The following is a 6,118-nucleotide window of genomic DNA, read 5'->3' as shown; positions in this document are numbered from 1 at the left end:
TTGGCTGCTCCCTGTCAGGAGGCGGAGCACTGGCGCCGCAGGGGCCGGGCTGGGGCTGGGCCGCTCCGGCTCTGCGGTCCCGCTCCGCCGCGGGGGTGGTGGCCACCCCCTACACATCCCCCCCGACTCGTTCTCCAGAGGGATCTCCCACTCTGACTTGGGCAGGGGTGAGGATTCTGAGGCACTGGGTGGAGGGGCGAGTCGATTGCCTCAGCGACGGAAGAAGCTTCTAGTTAGGATGTTTCCCCTATAAGTACTATCTGGCAATTCCGCAGACTCGCCTGAACTGAGGGAGCCATCTTGTCCCTCTCTGTCTCGGTTTTGTATCGTCGTCTCCATCTATGTCGGGGTGTGTATTATCATTGTCTGGTGCTTTATTTTTATTTTTTATTTTTATATCACTGCTTGCCAGGGCCTTAGGCTCCATCCTCGGTTTCCCTGTCCTCATTGCCCCAGGCCCTGGGAGTGCCCTGGAAGGCTGCGCAGTTTGGAGGGACAGAATGACCTTCCGGCCCTGAGTCCCTGGTGAGTTGTTATTCCGAAGATAGTGGTTGGCTAGTCTCCATCTCTACTGAGTGCAGGACTTGAGTGCAATGAGCTCAGACTGCAGCAAGGGGGATATGAGTAAACCCAGAAAGACCTTCCCAACTACTGGTAATGTGACAGTGAGTTGAGTAACCTTGGGAGACTATGGTATTACTTATCCTAGGGAATTCTCAAAACCGAAGGGGCACTGTTTGAACCAAAGAAGAGGTTGACCCTTCTAAAACCAAAGAACCAGGGGATGGGAAAGAGGACTAAGGAGGCACACGCATTTTATGGCTGTCTGGAACATCCTTGTAAAAATGGTGTGTGCCGTTAGTCTACCTTCATGCATTCCTCATCACGTTTCCACCACCTACTCTGCACTCCAGCTCTTTAACCCAGGACATTGAGTCATTCTGTACATGTATGTATCCAAGAGCCTGTCTTTCACGCTAGGGCTCCAGAAGCACTTTTTTTTTTTTTGTCCCATTTGCCTTATATTTTGGGGATGATACAGGATAGACAGCAGCATGTAACCTGATTTGGCAAGGCTATCTGTGAGCCAAATTCTGATCCACTTCCTCTTGGGGAACCGTGAGGAGGATTGGACAGTGTCTATGTGTTAAGGCCTCATAGCAGTCCCTATCATGGAGAATGTGTTGAAGCAAAAATAGTCACAACATTCTGCAGTCAATTTGGACATGGTCCTACCTGAAACTAATATTATATGTCAACTATATCAACAAAATTTGACATGGTCTTAAAGTCCTTTTTGTAGTAGAGAGGGTAAAATAAGGGAGTACTGGCAGAATGTCAGATGAGGTGCCTCACCTTAGATGACACATGAGACAGTGTTCTGCTACACCTCCGCCCCACCATTTGCAGATTCGAATTTGGTAAAAAGCATGGAGAAAAGTGCAGGCCTCCTCTTCTGCAAACAGAAAAGAGTGCCACGCGGAGGCAGAGAGCCAGAATAGGTTGTTAGGAGAAGAAGGGGACAGTTTCCATAGCAACTATAGCACAGAGCCTCAGGATAAGGGTCAGCAGCAGCTAACTAACTACAGACTCTGCTTTCATAAACTCTGACAAAGAGGTTAGACAATAGATATGAATGGAATGGGGATGGGACCACTCACTGATGAGATAGTAAGGGCAGAAATTTGGGCCTATGATCTCAGGTCTTGCTAGAATTGGGTTTTATTAATTAGAGCTGCAAATACAGACTATGATAGTACTAAACTTGCATATATATATATGCTGGATGAATATTCAGCAGGCTTCTTTTTCCCAAAGGCAGACAATGTCATAGAAAAATTGGCTATAGGTATCTCTTAATTACTCCATTCTTTCCTGGTTTACAGTATCTCATCCATTGGGTGATGATACCAGTATCATCATCATATTATTGGAGAATATTTTCAAGTGTCAAGTGGCACATAGCACTGCACAAAGTGCTCTATAAAGAAAACTATGGAGTGTTAGTATCTATGCTCCAGAATTTTACAACTGAAGACATAAAACACTGATGCACATGTGTATAAAGCATAGAAAGCCTATATACTTTGTATAGGAATTGCAAAACTTATAAAAACCTACTTTGTGTTTAGGAATATTGTGCTGTGGCAGGAGCCTGCTAGTAAAAGAATGCCATTCAAGGACCCTTCCAAGGGGATTATTGCAGACCTGTGATGTGCATGACTGCGAGGCACATGCTGCAGTGCATAGTGGTTATAGAGCCCACTGTAGTATTTCATTTAACTGTTGACCCCTTGGACTGACCAGGTGTGTTGTTTTGGGAAATTTCCTATTCTGTAGTTTCTTCCATACTCTTGTCATGCAACACTGGTAGATACAGTGGTTATAACCAATGCTTTTCAAACTCTTTGTGATGAAAGACGCTTGAATTGTGGAAGGGGTCTCTAAGGATCCACCACTAAAAGAGGAGGTTGGGGGTACAAAAGGAAGGCACTATTATAGTCTCTTTTCTTGAGTGCACACTGGAATGGGCACAAGGCAGAAGATAGTGTATGAAATCAAATACTATGAAAGGTAATTGTAGCCTTGGCTAAGTTTAAGTTAGTTAGATGATTCTCAGCCACTGGACCTTTATCAGTTCATAATATACAGTGATAAAATACTCATATTATGCATATGCTTAACAAAGTAGATGAGGGGAATAACAAATGGATGTGGAGAAAAGAAAACCCTGGTGCAGTGTTTGTAGGAATGTAAATTGGTGCAGCCACTATGGAAAACAGTATTGCGGTTCCTCAAAAAATTAAAAACAGAACTACCTTACGACCCAGTTATTCCATTTCTGGGTGTTTATCTAAAGAAAATGAAAACACTAATTTGAAAAGATATGTGTATCCCTATGTTCATTGCAGGATTCTTTATAATAACCAACATAAGGAAACAACCTAAGTGTCTATCGGTAGATGAATGGATAAAGAAGATACGATGTGTGTGTGTATTTTATATATACATATATATATATACACATGTATATATGTACATATATACATATATATACATACATACATACATATGTAATACATATATATGGAATACTACTTGGCCATTAAAAAGAAGGAAATCTTGCCATTTGCAACAACATGAATAGACCGTGAGTGCATTATGCTAAATGAAGTAAATCAGACAGAAAAGACAAATATTGTATGATTTCATTTATATGTAGACTCTAAAAAAAGACAAATGAACAAATAAAATAAAGCTCATAGATACAGAGAATAGACTGGTGGTTATTAGAAAGGGGTTGAGGGAGGAAGTGAAATGAGTGAAGAGAGTTAATTGTATAGTGATGGACGGTAACTAGACTTGTGATGACTTGGTTGTGTATACAAAGGTGAAATTGATATGTTGTATACCTGGAACTAATATAACAACATCTATCAAAATATGAGGGGCATCTTTAATTTTTTTCTGAAAATAGTTTCATATTTGGAATTTAAATTAAATTATTGAAGTTGTCCTCATGAGAAAATCAGAACTTTATTGGAATTAATTATACTCATCTTAAATTATGTGTATGGAGGAGAGGGGGGTACCATAATCCTTTCAATGCTTAAGGTCTCCTTAGGACTTAAGCCAACTCTGATAATTCATAAAGAAAAGATACTGGCTCCTCCATTACTTCTAGACCGATAAATTTCAGTTTTTGGGGGGTTGGGGGTGGGGAAATCTGAGCTCATTTGGCAGAATTCCAGCCTGCTCTGCTGGATTGCATGGTCTCATCAATCAAAATATCTAGAAGGAGCTGTATTCAGCTCAGATTCCCACCCTGTACTCAGTTCTGCCTATAAAGCATTCTTTACATAGAAGAGTGTTGAATTACAGGATTGCTGTGTCAGAAGCTTATCCTTGGCTTTTGGGGAAAATACTATGATCATAATGCATACCAGCAGCCATAGGGTCACCTCTTCGCTGGAACAGCTGGTTTATCTGCAAAGGCACTGAGTAAAATAACCTTTAAAAATGCACTGTGTAAAATAATCTCTAAAAAGGTTAAGATGAAGGAGAAGTCTTTGTTTATTACTAGGTCCGGCTCACAGAGGACGTCCATAATAAATATTTGTTGGATAATTTTCCTAATTATTATTTGTTCACATTAAGTAAAGGGAAGAGCAAAGGCACCGGGTTTTACCCTTGCCCTGCAGAGCATTGCAAAGGACAACAAAGAAATTTCCCTTTTATCCTCCCTCCCCACATTCTCCTTTTTTAAGAAACTGATTCCTGAAAGTGAAAAACATTTATGGATACCATTTTCCCTTATCCATTCCATTTGCCTGTGAGACGGAATTTAGTGTTTGGCTGTGGCCTCTGATTCCACCTTTTCCTTTATTCTGAACAAAGCTATTTCTTACTGAAGGGATCTCTAAGAGTTTTCTTGTGGTGAAGATGATGGTGGTAAAGAGAATCTAAATATAAGTGTATAACTTAGTTTTGAGACCATGACTGTCTGTGAATTAACTTTTGCATTATTTTTTTCAAGATATTCACAGAATAGTTATTTTCCATCAAGAAATGCTTGAATTATTGAAGAAATATTGTTACCTTTATAATATTACTAAATCACAAATACTTTTTCTTTTCCTTCTCATTAGTTCTTTCTTGAAGATCCTTCATAATATGCCCTAACTTCCCTTTCTAACATTACCTCCTGCAAATACCTTGCATTAACTCTTTCATTCAGTCTGTCTGAGCCACTTGCCTTTCCCTCAGTCATTCTTGTACTTTCTGTTTAGGCTCTCTTTTTTTCCTTGAATGCTTTGTTCTCTTCAGTTCTCACCTAGGAATTTATTTACCTTTACCTTTATGACTTGTTTTATTTGTGGAATAAGGTTCCATCTCATTCCACAGAGGACTTAAGGAGTATGACCTAACTCAAACACAGCTACTTCTCTGAAACTGCCTCCTTCACTTGCCAACTCTGTGATCTTGGATAAGTGGCTTATCTTCTCTGTGCTTTAGTTTTCTCATCTGTAAAATTGTAATGATAGCACATTGTATTTTGAGGGTTATTTTGTGGGTTAATTAAGTGAGACAATCCCAAATATGCTTAGAACAATGCCTAGAATTCATTTATTTAGTCACTCATTCATTCAGTATTTATTGAGCACTTAATGTGTGGCAGCAAATGGAACACACAAAGATAATAAATAATACGTAAGTTATATAATATGTCAGAAAGTGATTAGTGCTGTGGCAAAAAAAATAGTGTAAGGATGATTAGGAATGTTGTTGTGGATGTGGTAATGAGGAAGAATGATGAAGGGGAAGGAAAGTTTGCAATTTTAAGGAGAGGCCTTATTGAGAAGATAAGGCTTGAACAGACTCAAAGGAAGTAAGTGAGTTAACCATTTGGATATCTGGTAGAGGAGTTTTGTAGGCAGAGAGAATAGCCAGTATAAAGTCCCTAAGGTAGCAGTATGCCTGGTACATTCAAGGAATAGTTGGAGCCCATTGTGGCTGGAACAGAGTAGTGAGACAAAGAACAGGAGATGGGATCAGAGAAATAATAGGGTTCAGATCATATAGGGCCTTGTAGGCATCAATAGGACTTTGGTTTTTACTCTGAGCAAAATGGGGAACATATGCAGGCTTTTGAGCAGAGGAGTGATACAGGACCACTTTGGCTGCTGTGTTGAGCACAGACTGTAGAGGCTGTAAGAATAAAAGTGGGAAGCCAGTCAGGGAATTTGCAGTAATCTGGGTGAGCAATGATGTAGCTCGGACCAGAGTGATATCAGTGGAGATGATGAGATTCTAGGCACACAGTATTTTAGAGGTAAAACCAACCTGCTTTCCTGCCTCATTAAATGAGGAATGAGAGAGCAAGTAAATAATGACTCCAAAGGAAAAAAGTTACCTATAGGAAAAGAGAAGAAACAAATTGTAAAGCAGCCAGAGATGGAAGGTGGACTTTTTTGAATGTATCTTACTTTGTAAATTCGACTTTAGAATCATATAAATGTTGTACATAAGTATAAAACAAAATTAAATCTAAATGACCAATCTAACAAATAACTTGATCCAGAATATATCTTTTAAAATCTCGGAGAGAGGAGGAAGA

At 39.8% G+C, this 6,118-nt stretch overlaps 1 protein-coding gene across 5 annotated transcripts in view; it reads left to right on the top strand.

The window, feature by feature from the left end:
* Nucleotides 1-60: 60 nt before the first annotated feature.
* TP53BP1 (tumor protein p53 binding protein 1) overlaps nt 61-6,118 on the top strand; it is an 84,701-nt gene continuing 78,643 nt past the window's right edge. For 4 of the 5 annotated variants that reach the window (XM_011354994.2, XM_023527802.1, XM_011354993.2 and 1 more), the window contains exons 1-2: nt 62-167; nt 413-525. The gene's annotated coding sequence lies outside the window, so the exon portion shown is untranslated. Of the gene's footprint in view, nt 168-412; nt 526-6,118 lie in introns of all 5 variants that reach the window. The other variant, XM_023527804.1, reaches the window with a different exon arrangement.

Source organism: Pteropus vampyrus, unplaced genomic scaffold (genome assembly GCF_000151845.1).
Source record: "Pteropus vampyrus isolate Shadow unplaced genomic scaffold, Pvam_2.0 Scaffold19, whole genome shotgun sequence".
NCBI classification, from domain to species: Eukaryota; Metazoa; Chordata; class Mammalia; order Chiroptera; family Pteropodidae; genus Pteropus; species Pteropus vampyrus.
This window is presented reverse-complemented; position numbering and strand designations above follow the sequence as displayed.